Below are 15,948 nucleotides of genomic sequence, written 5' to 3'. Positions count from 1 at the left end.
AAAGAGCATTACCGCAGCTAAGTAACTTGTTCTTCTGATAGATATTTCCAATGGCAAATTCCTCACCTATAGAATAGATACCAAAGCAGTACCTCGTCAAACTGGAGGGTCTGTGGTGTAAGCATAGACTAAAACTTCCCCCAGGCCAGAACAGGCCACCGGACCTGGCTGTGAAGACAGTAGTTCTTCAAAGCATATGTGCTCTGATTCCCATGTCACAGCCTGACATGTCAAGGACAGGCATGTCAACACACCTGAAGCAGCATTGTCCATGATGAAATGTGCTCTCAGACCTTCTGGAGGCTGCTTCTTGACCAGTGCACAGCAGACCTTGAAGCAGATTACAATCCACATTGCCAGGGGTCCTCTTTTGAACAGTATTTCCTTTTTTTCTGGAGAACCCCAAAAAACCTCAATCATCTGCACAGTGTTCTTTGGTATGATCAATGTAAAAGCTTAAAGTTCTTTTGGGGGTCCAAAAGATGGGGATGTAGACGCAATTTGTGATCTGCAAGATGCCACCTGTTTAGCTCATCTGCTCTGGAATTCAAGAATCATGCCAGGTGGATCACGATTAAGGAAATGCCCTGACATTCTAACTGCAGAGTAGCAGAGTCTCCTGTAACAGGAACCAGGAACCCATGCCAATCTGCTTTCTGCAATACCACATGGCAGTGGTGCCATCTGTGAAAATCTGCAGAAGCTTCCCCTTGATGGATGGCAGGAAAGTGCTCAGCGCCAGATGAATGGCCCACAACTCATACGGAATGATATGGAGCCAGGCTTCTGTCTGAAACCAGAGGCCTCTGATCTTCATCTCCCCAGATGATCTCCCCAACCCAGTAAGTAAATAAATCCAGGATTTGTAAAGCGCGGCAAATCACCTGTGAGGGTGTCGAGGTGCTGTAGTGTAGGCACCAGGAGATTAGGTGATTTGCCCAGAATCACTGGATGTTGGGTCAACGCTGAGACTCGAACCTGATTGCCCCAGCTCCGAAGTTGGCAGCTCAGGCTGTTACGCCACATCCTCTCCTTCACCCAGTAGTGATGCGTCTGTCACCATCTGCTCTGGGCGGGGAAGGGCCCTGCCGCTTGACCAACTGCATTAGGAGCAGCCACCAGTGCAAACCATGAACCATTTTTTCTAAAATCTGGATGCCATCCAAGAGATTTCCTCAGTGCTGGACCAACTGGAACTTCAGACTACATGCTGGTGAAAGCAGGGCCATCCAGAGGGAATAGCCTTTGCAGATTGGAGTGGGTAACTGTAAGGAAATGGCTCCCTGTTGCAGTTACCCCCCACTTTTTGCCTGATACTGATGCTGACTTGACAGAGAAGTGTGCTGGGAACCCTGCTAACCAGGCCCCAGCACCAGTGTTCTTTCACCTAAAATGTACCATTGTTTCCACAATTGGCACACCCCTGGCACACAGATAAGTCGCTTGTAAAAGGTACCAGTTGTACCAAGGGCCCTGTGACCAGGGAAGGTCCTTAAGGGCTGCAGCATATGTTGTGCCACCTTAAGGGACCCCTCATCTAACACATGCACACTGCCATTGCAGATTGTCTGTGTTGGTGGGGAGAAAAAGGCAAAGTCGACATGGCATCCCCCTCAGGATGCCATGCACTCAAAATACTGCCTGTGGCATAGGTAAGTCACCCCTCTAGCAGGCCTTACAGCCCTAAGGCAGGGTGCACTATACCACGGGTGAGGGCATAGCTGCATGAGCAATATGCCCCTACAGTGTCTAAGTCTATTCTTAGACATTTTAAGTACAGTGTGGCCATATTAAGTATATGGTCTGGGAGTTTGTCAAAAACAAACTTATCAGCTCCATAATGGCTACACTGAATACTGGGAAGTTTGGTATTAAACTTCTCAGAATAATAAACCCACGCTGATGCCAGTGTTGGATTTATTAAAAAATGCACACAGAGGGCATCTTAGAGATGCCCCCTGTATTTTACCCAATCCTTCAGTGCAGGACTGACTGGTCTGTGCCAGCCTGCTGCTGAGAGATGAGTTTCTGACCCCCTGGGGTGAGAGCCTTTGTGCTCTCTGAGGACAGAAACAAAAGCCTGCTCTGGGTGGAGGTGCTTAACACCTCCCCCCCTGCAGGAACTGTAACACCTAGCAGTGAGCCTCAAAGGCTCAGGCTTCGTGTTACAATGCCCCAGGGCACTCCAGCTAGTGGAGATGCCCGCCCCCTGGGCACAGCCCCCACTTTTGGCGGCAAGTCCAGGGGAGATAATGAGAAAAACAAGGAGGAGTCACCCACCAGTCAGGACAGCCCCTAAGGTGTCCTGAGCTGAGGTGACCCCTGCCTTTAGAAATCCTCCATCTTGATTTTGGAGGATTGCCCCAATAGGAATAGGGATGTGCCCCCCTCCCCTCAGGTAGGAGGCACAAAGAGGGTGTAGCCACCCTCAAGGACAGTAGCCATTGACTACTGCCCTCCCAGACCTAAACACCCCCCTAAATTCAGTATTTAGGGGCTCCCTAGAACCTAGGAAATTAGATTCCTGCAACATAAGAAGAAGAAGGACTGCTGACCTGAAGCCCTGCAGAGAAGACAGAGACGACAACTGCTTTGGCCCCAGCCCTACCGGCCTGTCTCCCCACTTCAAGACAAACTGCAACAGCGATGCATCCCACAGGGTCTAGCGACCTCTGATGCCTCAGAGGACTACCCTGCATCTAAAAGGACCAAGAAGCTCCTGAGAACAGCGGCCCTGTTCAACAAACCTGCAGCTTTGCAACAAAGAAGAAACTTTTAAAGACCACACGTTTCCCGCCAGAAGCATGAGACTTTCCACTCTGCACCCGACGCCCTGGCTCGACCTGCGGAAAACTAACGCCACAGGGAGGATTCCCTGGCGACTGCGAGCCTGTGAGTAGCCAGAGTTGACCCCCCATGAGCTCCCACAGCGACGCCTGCAGAGGAAATCCAGAGGCTCCCCCTGACCGCGACTGCCTGCTTCAAGGAATCAGACGCCTGGAAAACACACTGCACCCGCAGCCCCAGGACCTGAAGGAACCGAACTCCAGTGCAGGAGCGACCCCCCGACGACTCTCTTCCTAGCCCAGGTGGTGGCTACCCTGAGGAGCACCCCCCTTGCCTGCCTGCGTCGTTGAAGAGACCCCTGGGTCTCCCCATTGATTCCTATTGAAAACCCGACGCCTGTTTGCACTCTGCACCCGGCCGCCCCAGTGCTGCTGAGGGTGTACCTTCTGTGCCTGCTTGTGTCACCCCCGGTGCCCTACAAAACCCCCCTGGGCTGCCCTCTGAAGTCACGGGTACTTACCTACTATCAGACTGGAACCGGGGCACCCCTATTTCCATTGAAGCCTATGTGTTTTGGGCACCACTTTTACCTCTGCACCTGACCGGCCCTGAGCTGCTGGTGTGGTAACTTTGGGGTTGCCTTGAACCCCCAACGGTGGGCTACCTTGGACCCAACTTTGAACCCTGTAAGTGTTTTACTTATCTGTGAACTTAACATTTACTTACCTCCCCAGGAACTGTTGATTTTTGCACTGTGTCCACTTTTAAAATAGCTTATTGCCATTTTTGCCAAAACTGTACATGCTATTGTGATAATTCAAAGTTCCTAAGATACCTGAGTGAAATACCTTTCATTTAAAGTATTGTTAGTTTATTTTAAGAACCACAGGTTCAAGATTTACAAAGAAAAGATATTTTTCTATATAAAAACCTATTGGCCTGGAATTTGTCTTTGAGTGTGTGTTCCTCATTTATTGCCTGTGTGTACAACAAATGCTTAACACTACCCTCTGATAAGCCTACTGCTCGACCACACTACCACAAAATAGAGCATTAGAATTATCTCTTTTTGCCACTATCTTACCTCTAAGGGGAACCCTTGGACTCTGTGCACACTATTTCTTACTTTGAAATAGTATATACAGAGCCAACTTCCTACAGTTACCTATTGATCCATTGGGATCGCTCCCAACTGGTGGGGAAAAAGGGAGACTCTTCCCCCAATGGAGGAAGGTGGGGGCAGCAGGGCTCTGAAACTGCATAGCCATCAGAGCATGGTGGCTGCTGTTAGATTTTCCCCCACCCCCACGATACATCCCTTTTCAGAAAGGATCAATATAGTTGTTGGGGTGTCTGGAACGGCTCGCCTATTTTTCTCCTTAATTGGTATGCATTTACGTGATCTACTCTTGGTACATAATACTCAACAACTGTGATGTTTCTAACAATTGCCCTCTCCCAAATTTCTTGTGTCAATTTTGAGAGGGGAATGATAGTGCCCCTTTTTATTTTTAGAAAAAGCATGGCAGTGATGTTGTCAATTAATTTCACACTTTTGTTGTGATTTAATCTGTGAAGTCTCTTAGTGCCAGACACAATTGGCCTGAGTGCCAGGTAGTTTAATGTATCTCAGTACTTCTGGCGAGAACCACAGACACCTTATGTTCAATTCTCCCAAATGTGGACCTCATTCCACCTATGATACATATGTTATGAAGGTTTGGAGGTCTGATGTTTTGAAAAGTCTGCCTACTGTCTTATTGCTTTTGTTCCACCAGGTTAGTTCCATGTTGACTTTGCTAGTTACAAACACAAGGCTTTCCAGCCCCCCTGTAGCGCAGACTACTCACTGTCTAATGATACCTGGAATGATCTTGTGGTCCTGCATTTGGGATTCAATGAATATACAATACAAACACATTCAGCAGTTTAATTACCATCCTCATGGACTGAAATGCCAGGTAGAAGTGAACTTTGTCCTGTACAGCCTGTACATTCCTTGCTGTGGGAAAGGGAATTGGCTACTTCTTATTGAATTCTGCCCCCCAAAATGTCTTCTTTTCTTCTGGACAATGGGAGGATTTCTTCCAGTTGACCATGAATCGGCTAGGACTGATACCATTGGGTTTGTCCTACCATTGGCCACCTACCCTTGTTGCTGCAGGCACAGTATAATATACTCACCATGAGGGCTGTTTACAGGACAATAGGTGGCATCTGGAGACTGAAGCTGAAGGGAAAAGTACAATGGAGATAGGGACCATTGAGGGAGCTGACAGTCCTCAAAATAGGGGCTGCAGGATACTTTACCATGCATGGGAGTGGGAACCTGCTGGCAAGCAAGCTCAGCTTTTATATTGCAATGTACACTGGTGTGGCCCCACCCTCTCACACACATCCAGCCACCACACCAGAAACCAAGCACCAATCAGGGAAAGGCCTACAGAAACTCACAGCCACAGAAGGACAGCGTCTCAGCAACGTCCTTGGCGTAAAAGATGACTGCTCCTGTGGACTGGATCTGCTCCTGCATTCTTTCCTTGACTGTTAGACTTTGCACTGACGTAGCTGAACTTCCTCTCTGAATCGTCTTTTTCTCTTTAAGGAGAGTTTCTGTGGTTCTTGTTCCATTCTCCATTGAACCCCTCTTCTGATCACTATTGTTTTCCCTCTGAAGCTGTCCTTGGGGATTCTCTTTTTCTGAATACAAAGATGTGTAGTTTTGTCGGCTTATAACCATTTTCCAGAGAAAATTCTCTGCTGCTGCTTACCATTTTTCTGCTGCTGCTTACCATTTCTCTGCTGCTGCTTACCATTTCTCTGATGCTGCTTACCATTTCTCTGATGCTGCTGGGGATACAGATTATCAGCATTTGCGCATTCTGGATAAATAATTCACTTGAGAAACATGGAAGTGTAGGAGGGGAAATCAGTGGTGAACTACCAACAACACACTCACATTGTACTGCAAGGACATTGCAATAATTATTCCCCTTTTCTCGTTTCAGATCAGTTTTTATCACTGCTATCTGCTCCCCTTTCCTGAGGTTGGAGGAAATTGAACTGGTACTGATGGAACGAGGTTGCCCTCACCAGCCCCGTAAGGGATCACACGAATGGTCTAGCATCGCAAGTGAGCTGCTTCCACTGCCAATATCTTGGTAAATACTCTCTGGGCAGCCTTTATGATAAAAGCCCATCAATGCAGAGCTGGGATAGTTCCTATAGGCCACATGCACTGGGGTATGCTTGTAGGCTTCCTTGAGAAATGTGTTTACTTGGAAGTTATATTTCTGCAATAACTATCACCTCTTAGAGGGGTATCATTTGGGAATCTTTGGGTTTTGAAGCATTTGCTCACAAACCAGGCCCATATTTATGGAAGGTTAGCGTCGCCTTAGCATCATTAATTTTGATGCTAAAGCGGCACTAACTTAACTCCATATTTATATTTTGACGCTAGACCTATCTAGTGTCAAAATATTGGAGTTATTGCCATTTCTAGGAAGCGCCAACCCACCTTGTGTCAATGAGATGCAAGGTAGTCGTTCTCTTTCTAAAAATGTCGCTAGCACCCCAGTGCCATATTTAACTCCCAGCGCTGTATCGACGCGCAAGTAGGAGGCGGACCTAAATAATGGCTGTAAGCCCGCTTACTGCCATTAGTTATGTGCAGGTAGGCCCATTTCCATAGGGAAACACCATGGAATGGGAACAAAGATGCCCACCCCAACCCCCAGTATCACCACCCCCACACACCACAGGAGGAGGGAGTCCATCCCAGGTAAGTTGCAGGTAAGTGTATGGGTGTGGTGTGCCACTGAGGGCCCCTAACATGGGGCCCCCTGGATAGAACTGGGTATGTTAGGCTTGCCCTGGGGGCACACTGGTCCCCTTTTGTGGACACTCGGTGGTGGTAATGACTCCTATCTATACTTAGAATCGAGTCATTTTTTGGCTGCTTGTGTGTCAAAAAAATGACGCTAGGCTGACTAAAGACAGATGTTTTGCTGCTAATCAGCCTACCGTTATTTCTGACCCACTAGCGCAATTTCCCCTAACGCAACCCCTCACCGGCTAGCATCTTTTTTTGAGACGCTAGCCATTCCTTAGCGCCATCGTGCCATTTCTTAAATATGGCACATGCATGGTGTTAGGGAATGATGTTAGCTCCTGTTAAAAAAAATAATTGTGCACCATTTTTCATAAATATGGGCCCAAGATCAGTCTCAAACTTTGCACTTGTTTTATTATTAAGAAGTAAATTGCGAATACTTCAGTGTCTGTCTCCTGCAGAGGAATCTTTGTTGTTGCATTCTTATGGGATAATTCTTGAACCTCTTATTGTGTTACATAGATGTGCTCTTTTTTTTGGATGTTTTTGACCTTGATTACAGGGTTGGTGGCTTTTGTAGAAATTCTATACGATAACTGTGCCTGATTAAATTTAACACCCATGTCTGGGGAACCCTCATGTCCCCAATTCCACAATAAAGAATCTGGGAATGTGGTTGGACAAATCCCTAGTCATGGACTCTCAAACAGAAAAACGGTGGCACTATCCCCAGTGTTATCCCGCTTGGTCTATGGCAACTCACTTTACCTTGGGTCACCAAAATACGTCACGAAAAAATTGCAGGCAGTCCAAAATGCTTCTTCCAGAATCTTTCGTAAAATTCAGAGATTTGAATCAGTGAAAGAGGCCATGAGAATGCTACATTGGCTGCCTATTGAGGTGAGAATTAAATTCAAATCCCTATGTCTGGCACATAAAGTTTTCAATCTGAAGGGCCTCTCAAGATTAGAGGACTCCTCTCCATACTTGCCAACCAGATCTCTGTGCTCCACACACAACAGCTTTCATGAGGATTCCAAGAATCCATAGGCTCCTGGCTCCTAAATTAGGGAATTCACTGCCCCCGAGTTGAGACATCTGAATGATGAACTCTGCTTCCCGAAAATGCTCAAAGCTTGGCTCTATCCATAATAACACCTGCAATAGACCTCCTACATTGCTTCTTTGCTTCCTCGCCTAGTGCTGGGAAGCCTTAGGGTAGCCATGCTTTATAAATACATAAACATTTGTCTGTTAAAACAAACTCACAAACTTTGAGGTGGTCCAATATTCTGCCCGCTACTGGTGTTAAATGTTGATGGGTCTAAGTGATGGTGTAATTTTATACTTCTGGCACACACTTGTCCTCTGGCTTTTCTTCTAATTCAAAGTGCTTTAGGTCCCGTGGGGTGGCAGCCGATGGGCCGGTTGTGAAAAGCCCCCTTGCAGATTATCTAAATAAGACTCTCTAGTCTGTATACTTTCCTCTTTTAAAGGTGCCTCTCGTAGTTGACAATGCTCCCATTGCCTTAGCTTCTTTGTTTGCCTTGTCATGTCCTTCAGAGAGTGGTCGACTACTGGGTCAAATAAATGCTCCCTGTGAAGGACCTTCTTGAATGTTGGATTACCTTTTGGTTTTCAGATTTGGGATGTGTACCATGTAATTCTATAAGACCTGCGAACTCACACAGTGTCACCCAGATGAGGAGCCAAAATCACACAGTGGCTGGGAAAATGAGCTGAAAATCACTGTAAACAGTGGGGTATCCAGCTCGTGTTCGAAGGCTGTGAGCCGCTGATCTCCATCAAAGGTGTGAAAACATCCCAGGACTTCGGCCACAGCCTCGATGACTTTCTGTTTTGGGGGGGTTCGGTGAGCGGAAGAATGCCTCTCAGTTTGCTCTTGGCACCAAGCCCCGTCCCCTCCAAGGCTCTGCCTCTCCTCACATTGTGAAAATATTTTGTAAGTTGGCGGATATGGTCTATGCAAAACCATACCTGTTGTGGGGTGTCTGCAGACTCTTGTACTGATTTTAAGAATTAATTTGATTTGATTCACACTTCTTGGAATGATGCCTTTTTTCTTGCTATAAACAAACTAAGGCCCTTAGTTAGTTTGGAGGAGGGGTTACTCTGTCACAACGGTGACGGATATCCCATCCACCGAAATCTAAATCCCATTACATCATATGGGATTCAGATTTTGGTGTACAGGATCAGTCACTGTTGGGATGGAGTAACCCATCTGCCAAACTCTAAATCAGGCCCTAAGTGAGTTGGTCTCCATATGCAATTATTATGTAATGAAGGCCATTTTTTCATCTAGGTGCGGGGTAATTGCCTATAATCAACCCTGGTTTTGGGGAGGGGGGGAACTCTCTACTTTGCTGCAGAATTCCCGGTAACAAAGATAAGTAGTGATTTTTCTAGCATTAGGACTTGCGCTATTAAAGCTCCATTTGGACCCCAATGCATCAGCTGCTCTTTTGATACATAGAACTACCATTTAGAGGGGGTTCTGTGAAAGGATACAAGTGTTCCTCCTCTTCAGGGGTCTCAGTGTTGGCATCCCCCCATCTCCACTCCTCCTCCTCTTGTGTTTCACATAGGAGTCCTCTGCCTCCCTATCTGGCTGTAACTGTGGCATCTCTTATCCACTTGTGTCTTCTCCCATTCTTTCATACTCTTTTATGTTTGTAAATCTGCTGTTGTTCTCTTTGCTTTATGTGCTCTTGATGTTTTTTCTTAACATCTAATGGCTTTGGAGTTTTATTTGCAGCAAAAACCTACTTAAAGGATTGTCTTTTTGTAATGAGTTTAGCAATCTGGGCCGTTGAGTGCCATCTTTTTGTTCTCTGAGTCAGGGACGTCAGATGGAATTTGTGCTGCAAAAGCACACTTTATCTCTTTACACAATTTTTTTTACCTCTAGGCACTAGATTGTGTTGATGTGTGGGAGCGCAACTACACAACTAGAGTCCATATTAAGATTGTGACCTCTCTCCGACATATCCCATGCAGAAAATAAGAGCACTGAGGTGATGCACTCACCCATGCGAAGCATCACATGCTATCTCCCCTGGAGGCAGTCATTATCATACTAATACCATTTATAAGGTCGCTAACGTCCTCGCAGGATCAGTTATATTTAGTGAGGCCAGTGAGCAGAAACGTCTGTCAATCATTCCTGCCAAAAGCCAGGAGAAGCCTATTACTTATCCTATAAGTATCTGCATGCATGTACTGCTGTAGATTCACACGCGCTGCATACTCCTGCCATCTAGTGGTGTGCTTGGACATTTGTAAGTTGTTTTTCTTCAAAGAAGTCTTTCAAGTCACAAGGTATATGATGACTCCACCCCAGGTTGTTATTGTGCATGAGCACAGACTCCATGTTAGACTGTTTTTCACCTGCAGGGTGAGAGTAGTATGGAATAATAGAAAGATTGCGGAGCACATGATGCCGAATTGCCCAAACATGGAACAGCGTCCCAACGTTTGGGAGAAAAGATGTCGTATGCAGAACCAGCTTGTCAGGGAACAATGTGGAGCATGGAGGATAAACATGCAAAGCTTGAAGCTCTCTCACTTGCCATGCTAAAGTGATTGCAACTAGGAGCACAGATGTGTTGATGGTGAGAAGCCGTAAATGACAACTGTGGAGTACACGTCAGATACATAAGGACAAGACTGAGGTCCCGGGGGAACATGAACAGGGATGGGCAAAACATGTGACAGCCCTTTCAAAACGCATCACAACAGGTGATTTAAATAAAAAGGGATGAACAGGCAACCATAGGAAGACAAAGAAAGTCGAAAGATAATCTTTAACTCTGCCCAGAGCAAGGCCTTGCTCGGCAAGAGACAGCACAAATATTAAAACTTTAAACAGTTTAGCCTAGAAGGGGTCAATTTGGCAAGTAATGCGCTAAACCACAAATTTGTCCCAATGACAGGCATACACATTTTGTTGAGGGACGCCTGGCTGAAAAGATGACATCAACCACTTCCAGAGAAAGGTCATAGTTATTCAAATGTGGCTGCTCAATCTCCATGCATGCAGGTGAAAATTGCAAAGGCTGGGGTGGAGAATCCGACTGTTCTGCTACGACAGCAGATCCTATCATAGGGGCAGCCTGATCGGAGGACAGATGTTCAAGCCCAAGAGTTCTAGATAACATATTATCTGTGCCAGTCTGAAGCCAATAGGATGACTTTGGCCCGTTCTGCTCTGATCTTGAAATCTCGGGACAGGAGTGGCACTCTGAACTCTTGTTTCGCTCGACGCAGAATGCGCCCTCAAGTCGGAGGCTGCTTGGAAACTCCCACATGCAGAAATGCAGACATTGCATGTTCTTGGCAGTGGCGAATAGATTGAGCCAAGGTTCTTCCCATTTGTGCCAATGGCTGTTTGACTGCTCTAGCACTTGGTAAACCTACCAGGTGGTTCACCACCGGGAAGCTACCCTGGTGGTCCAACCATTTCCAGATGCGCAAAGTCACCTGGCATAGTGTCCTGACCCCCACCCTTTGCTTGCAGCAGTACCACATGGCAGTGGTGGTGTACTTGAGCATCTGTACCAGCCTCCCCCTGATGAATGGCAGGAAGGCTTGCAGCGCCTAACGGATGGCCCTCAGTTACAGAATGCTGATATTGAGCTGGGACTCTGCCGGAGACAAAAGGCCTCTGATCTCCACCTCTCCCAAATGACCGCCTTAACCCAGAAGTGATGCATTGGTCCCCATTGTCAGTTTTGGGTGTGGAGGGAGAGGGGTCTGCCGCTGACCTAATGGTGGACAAATAACCACTGCTGCAGTTCTTTTGCAGTCTCCCTAAGATTTGGATGTTGTCGAAGAGGTTCCTTTGATGTTGGGCCCACCAGGAACTGAGATCCCACTGCAGAGTCTGTATATGCCACCTGGCGTACTCAACCAGCAGAATGCAGGAGGCCATAAATCCCAGGAGCGTCTGAGTCAACCTCACTGAAATCCAGGACAAAGGCTGAAAGATCAGGATCATCCTCACCAGAGGAAAGGCATGAAACCAAATTGTATCCAGAATGGCTATGATGAAAGGGAGCATCCAAGAAGTTTAGTTTAGTTTAGTTTATAGATTTGTAGAGATCATGGCTACCCGGGGGCATCCCAGCGCTAAAGTACACCATGAATGTCGGAAGAGCCAGGGGAAGCAGATTAACTGGGAAAGAGAATGGTTTTCAACTTCCTCCTAAAGAGAAGTTCAGAGGATTCCTGACGGCATTCAAAGGGCAGGGCATTCCAGAGCCGAGCAGCCCTGATGGAGAACGAATTACCTCCCCATGATCTCTTGACCGAAGGGATGTAAACCTGCCGAGAAGAACGAGATCTAAGAGGTCTAAGGGGCGAGTAAAGAAAGATACATTTTATAAGGGAAAGGGGACCCTTATTGTGTAAGGCTCTGTGAACAAGACACAGAGCTTTAAACTGAATGCGCTGCTTAATCGGGAGCCAATGAAGAGCTGCAAGTGCTGGTTTAGCGGAAAGATGCCTTGGGGTATTCATGAGAAGTCTAGCTGCCGCGTTCTGCGTAACCTGTAGCCTCTTTATTACATAATCTGGAGAACTAAGATATAGGGAGTTCCCGTAGTCCAGGCGGGAGAGAACTAGGGCTTGTACAAGAATTCTTCTGGCAGCGAATGGCAGAAGTCCAAGAATCTTCCTGACACTTCTAATTAAGCCGAAGCAGATCGAGGAGATTCTTTTAGCTTGTGGCTCCATAGTTAAGCGTGGGTCAAGCAGAAAGCCAAGGCTTTTTACTTGTGTTATTGGAGGAGGCAGGCTGTTAAAAGCCTCAGAGTACATAGCCAGAGGGGCGGTAGGGGCGCCATTACCTATAATCATTACCTCTGATTTGCTGTCATTAAATTTCAGTTTCGACAGGGTCATCCAGTCCCCAATATCTTTCATGCAGTCGGCCAGGTTGGCAGAGGGGGAGTCCCTACTACTAGAGAGGGAAACCACCAATTGCGTGTCATCAGCATAAGTGACCATAGAGAGGTTATAAGGAGTGACTACTGTGGCCAAGGATGACAGATAGATGTTAAACAAGGTGGGGCTTAAAGATGAACCCTGCGGGACTCCACAAGATAGAGACCTGACGTCAGACAAAAAAGAGCGATCCAAAACTTGAAAGGATCTTCCCGTGAGGAAGGAGGAGAGCCAGGCAAGGGCTGGACCTCCTAACCCTATCTTGGAAAGTCTATCAAGGAGAAGAGTATGATCGACAGTGTCAAATGCTGCACTAAGATCAAGGAGGATAATAGCAGCATGACCACCTTGATCTAGAAGTTGCCGAGCAGATTCAGTTACAGTAAGGAGTGCCGATTCTGTACTGTGATGGGTTCTGAAACCCATTTGAGAAGGATGTAAATGATCGTGGCTCTCAAGATGCCTGGTCAATTGCAGGTTCACGTGCTTCTCCAGAATTTTTGCCAATATAGGAAGAAGGGCAATGGGTCGATAATTATCCAAGACAGAGGGATCCATCCTAGGTTTTTTTAAGAGAGGCTTTATGATTGCATGTTTGAGGGAACTGGGAAGAATACCAGCGGACAAGGCATTATTAAGTATTTCTGTCAAAGGACCAACAACAATATCTGCTGCCTTCAAAAGAATAGAAGGAGGGGCCGGATCCAAGGGAGAACCCGATTTGATATTGGCAAGAGAATTCCCAATCAGAGTACCTGTGAGGGGGGAAAAATTGGTTAACTGGGTCATACCCGTAGGAGAATTCATCTCCTGCCCCATGAGATTATTCTGAGAGGGAGATGGAGGAAAACCGGAGTATATCTTGTTAATCTTGTCTTGAAAGTGAGCCGCTAATACATTACTATGCATAATAGAAGCTTCCACCGGGGAGGGCGGCATAGGGGGTAAAGTGAGCTCCTTGAAGATCTGAAAGATTTCTTTCTGAGAAGTGGACGAGTTCTCTATTCTACTGCTGTAATATAGAGCTTGTTTTGTCTTAATATTATGATGGTAAGATCTAATAGCTGATCTATAGGCTTCTTTAGCAGAAGGATTATAATCTTTTCGCCAAATTCTCTCCAATTTTTTACAGTTCTTTCTAAGGTCCAATAGAGAAGACGAAAACCAGGGACTAGACTTATGAGCAGGTTTTTTCACCCTCAGTTTGTAAGGCAAAACTGAGTTTAAAGAGGTAGAAATCCATTTGTTAAACAGGTCCACCGTATTAATGGAGGCATGGTCACTGGCTAAAGGAGAAGCACAGAGTGCCATATGCCAAGTGCTAGGTACCAACTTCGACCAAGCACGACCCATTGTGGTGCACCTGGGCTGTGTCTCTCTAGGAGCATCATAGGGAAACGTAAGTGACACTAAATAGTGATCGGTCCAGGGTAGAGGTAGAGAGGAGGAGAAGGTAAGATTAGGGATGTTACTAAAAAAAAGGTCTAAAGTATGGCCTTTCGTGTGAGTTGGACCAGTAATACGCTGGTCCATACCCATAGAGGTAAAAGAGGCTAATAATGATTTAGCAGATGGACAGTTAGGATTGTCTAGGTGGATATTAAAATCGCCGAGGACGGTTAAGTTAGGGGCCTTCCCAATAGAACTGGCCACTGCCTTTGGGATAGCTTCTAAAAAGACTCCACACTGGCCGGGGGGGCGATAGAGAAGGATTCCTGAGAAAGTATAAGTAGACGACAAGCGCAGAGAGAAGAACATACTTTCACATCCTGGAATTTCCAGTGGGAATGTTGAGCATTTAATGGAGATTTTGTGAATAATAGCTATACCGCCACCTCTCATATGAAGTCTGTCTAAATGAACTATAGAATAGTTAGGGGGTAAGGTACTGCATAAATCTGCTGAAGAATCTCCATTCAGCCAGGTTTCAGTGAGAAACAAGTCATCTGGTGATAGCTCTTCAAGGAGCATGTGAATATGTAAGGAGTGAGCCGCTAGGGAGCGGCAGTTAAGCAGTAATAGCTTACCTAATTGATGGGAGGAGGTATTAGAAGGCGAGATGAAATTGGGAGCCCAAGAACAACTAGAACAGGGGGGACACACAGACGACTGGTTAGGCCCTACAGGAGTGGAACATATCTGGGTGTTTCTAAAAGCATAAAGATGTGAAGCTGAATACCTAAAACGAGCAGCATCTCTGGGCCCTGGGCTCGTCAGGGCGCGGACGGGCACAGACGGGCTTGCCTTAGGCGCGCCTTTGGCGCGCCCGCTGTGCACGTCCGCTGCGCGGCCGGTGGCTGCCCACGTTTAAAAAGAGCATGGGGGAGGCCTGACCTGGCTCCAGCACCAACAACTAGACCGGCAACCAAGATGGCTGCCGGAAAATGGCACCTTAATGGCTGCCGAATAAAAAGTAAAAGGAGATGCACCAGGAGCCCCCAAAAACCGGGCACCGGTGCAGAAAAAGAGAGTAAAAACCACAAAACCAATATTTATAAAAGTAGCACCCCTGAAGACTGAAAAAACTGAGTCCTTTGGTGAAAAGTTCCCAACAGCAGATCGACCCACAGTAAAAAGAGTAAAAATACTAAATAGCAGAAAGAGGCTTTATAACTTATTTTAAACTGTTAAATCTCTAAAAGGCAATAAGGCTGAAATAGGATAGCTGTTCCAAAAATGCAGAGTGTACTTACTGGTGCCGGTGGCTGCCCACGTTTAAAAAGAGCATGGGGGAGGCCTGACCTGGCTCCAGCACCAACAGCTAGACCGGCAACCAAGATGGCTGCCGGAAAATGGCACCTTAATGGCTGCCGAATAAAAAGTAAAAGGAGATGCACCAGGAGCCCCCAAAAACCGGGCACCGGTGCAGAAAAAGAGAGTAAAAACCACAAAACCAATATTTATAAAAGTAGCACCCCTGAGGACTGAAAAAACGGAGTCCTTTGGTTAAAAGTTCCCAACAGCAGATCGACCCACAGTAAAAAGAGTAAAAATACTAAATAGCAGAAAGAGGCTTTATAACTTATTTTAAACTGTTAAATCTCTAAAAGGCAATAAGGCTGAAATAGGATAGCTGTTCCAAAAATGCAGAGTGTACTTACTGGTGCCGGTGGCTGCCCACGTTTAAAAAGAGCATGGGGGAGGCCTGACCTGGCTCCAGCACCAACAACTAGACCGGCAACCAAGATGGCTGCCAGAAAATGGCACCTTAATGGCTGCCGAATAAAAAGTAAAAGGAGATGCACCAGGAGCACCCAAAAACCGGGAGGAAAAGAAGGAGATAGGCGTGACTTCTGCATGTTGATAGTGAGCCTCAAAGATGACAGGCGGATGGGAATATGGAATTAGGCTTCCTGCAA

Source organism: Pleurodeles waltl, chromosome 11 (assembly GCF_031143425.1).
Source record: "Pleurodeles waltl isolate 20211129_DDA chromosome 11, aPleWal1.hap1.20221129, whole genome shotgun sequence".
NCBI classification, from domain to species: domain Eukaryota; kingdom Metazoa; phylum Chordata; class Amphibia; order Caudata; family Salamandridae; genus Pleurodeles; species Pleurodeles waltl.
The sequence above is the reverse complement of the archived record's forward strand: the minus strand, read 5'-3'. Positions refer to the sequence as shown.